Source organism: Otolemur garnettii, unplaced genomic scaffold (assembly GCF_000181295.1).
Source record: "Otolemur garnettii isolate 467f Iridium unplaced genomic scaffold, OtoGar3 scaffold00013, whole genome shotgun sequence".
Lineage (NCBI taxonomy): Eukaryota > Metazoa > Chordata > Mammalia > Primates > Galagidae > Otolemur > Otolemur garnettii.
In genome coordinates this window covers 23,609,866-23,611,789 of record NW_003852408.1, presented here as the reverse complement: position 1 = coordinate 23,611,789, position 1,924 = coordinate 23,609,866, and the positions used below count along the sequence as shown (strand labels likewise).

General features: G+C 61.3%; 1 protein-coding gene across 3 annotated transcripts in view; it reads left to right on the top strand.

The window, feature by feature from the left end:
* Window positions 1–1,471: 1,471 nt before the first annotated feature.
* CREB1 (cAMP responsive element binding protein 1) overlaps window positions 1,472–1,924 on the top strand; it is a 68,588-nt gene continuing 68,135 nt past the window's right edge. For all 3 annotated transcript variants that reach the window (XM_003784996.2, XM_003784997.2, XM_023510340.1), the window contains exon 1: window positions 1,472–1,714. The gene's annotated coding sequence lies outside the window, so the exon portion shown is untranslated. The remainder of the gene's footprint in view (window positions 1,715–1,924) is intronic.

Here is a 1,924-nt window from a genome sequence, read left to right as displayed (position 1 = left end):
TCCATTAGAATTCAGAGCCACAGTCCATGTGGCCTTTTGACTGAATCCAAATTAAAAGAGCAAATCCTTTTAATAAAGTTTGGATTCTGTGGAGGGGCTGCACTTGGTGATCGGGAGGGCCACAGCCTTGAGGCTGCAGGCTCCCCACACGTGGATGGGTTAAGAGACAGGGGGATTTGTTAGAGAGGGATTTAGGAAGAAGAGAAATCTTTGTGAAGAACTGGGAGACTTAAGCACGCTTAAGTGCTTATAGGAAAGAGCCAGCAGAGAAAGAAAGACTGAAAATAACAAAGGAAAAGAGAAATACTCTTACACCCAAAGTCCTGGAAAAAGCAGCAGGGGATGAGCTCTGGAGTCCCAGGAAGGGCAACTCTTTCTTCATAACAGAAATCAGTACAGTCCAACCCTGTATGCTTCCTAAAGACATGTCTGCTTTAAGGAACAGAAAGAACTGTAAGATCTGAAAGTCCAGGGAGAGGACCGCAGAATTAATAAACCGGTGAATGAATGGAGAGTCGGGGGTGTAGCCTATCAGAGAGCAGTTTCAGTCGCCTCCAGGCCACTGAAGTCACCTCGTTTGGTATATAGATTGGGGGCGGAGATTGGTGGGGAAGAAAAGGGTGCAGTGGGTGGAAACCGCTGCCGTATTAAACAGGCTGAGAAAAGAAAGCGACACAGGATGTTGGTGAAGAAAGGCGCGCGAGTGGCACGGGGACATATTTCAAGTGCGGAAAAGCAACCTCGGTCAGGGCAGATTATGGGTCAGACGCCTCCGAGGGCCGTAGATGGGACCCACAGCCCTCGGCCGTCCGCGTTGCTGGGCTCAGCCCCAAGAGGTGCCCCAAGTTCCAGAGCCTCAGCCGCCCCCACCCCCGAAGAAGGCAGTCCTGCCAGCAGCCGCCGTTTCTCGGCGGGAAAACCATTCCCCCCTCCCCCGGCGCCACCACGCCCCGAGGCCTCGCCGCGGCCGCGCCGCACCCTCGCGTGTCAGGTCCGGGCCGGGCGCGTGTGCAGAGGCGCAGCAGCCCTCGCTCCGCAGCCGGCACGACTCCCGCACTCCATCAGTGTCCCAACATGGTCGGCGCGTCTCCCACGTCCTGACGGCGTTTGAAAGTTCCCGGGCTGGCGCGCTCAGTAGCCGAGCCCCGGCCCGTCAAAGTCGCCCTAAAGCCCGCAGCTCATGGACGCTGGACCAGGCCTGCGCGGGGGTTTCCGTCAAGTCGCAGACACCCCTCGGGAATTCCCCACACAAACCCCGCTTCCTCCTTCAAACTTCCGCTGTCCGGCTTTACCCATCCGAACGCAGCAGAGGGGCTTACATCCCTCCTCCCGGCGCGGCTCTAAGCCCACCTTCGCCTCGCTTCTCCCGGTACCGCCCCTTCTCCTTGCCCGAAGGAGCCCGAAGGCCTTCGGCAAGTTCCGCCCCCGCGCGGGGGCGGGGCCGCTCGAGCTGCTCCGGGCCGAGCTCGGCTGTTTCCGTGTGCGGCCGCTGCGCACTCGGCACTGGGCGGCGCTGGCTGGCTCCCTGGCTGCGGCTCCTCAGTCGGCGGCGGCTGCTGCTGCCTGTGGCCCGGGCGGCTGGGAGAAGCGGAGTGTTGGTGAGTGACGCGGCGGAGGTGTAGTTTGACGCGGTGTGTTACGTGGGGGAGAGAATAAAACTCCAGCGAGATCCGGGCCGCGAACGAAAGCAGTGACGGAGGAGCTTGTACCACCGGTAAGAGCAGCAGGAGGAGGAGGCAGGAGCCGGAGAGAGCCGGGGGGACGGAGGGGGGACGGGGAGGCGCCGGACGCCCGCGCTCGGGGCCTTCCCCTCGCAGGAGGGGCCGCGGTAAAGATGGAGCCTCCGCCCGAGCCCCACAACATCGCCGCCGCTCGCAGCGAACAAAGAATAATGGCGGCGGACTGGAGCCAGCGGCGGCCGGGG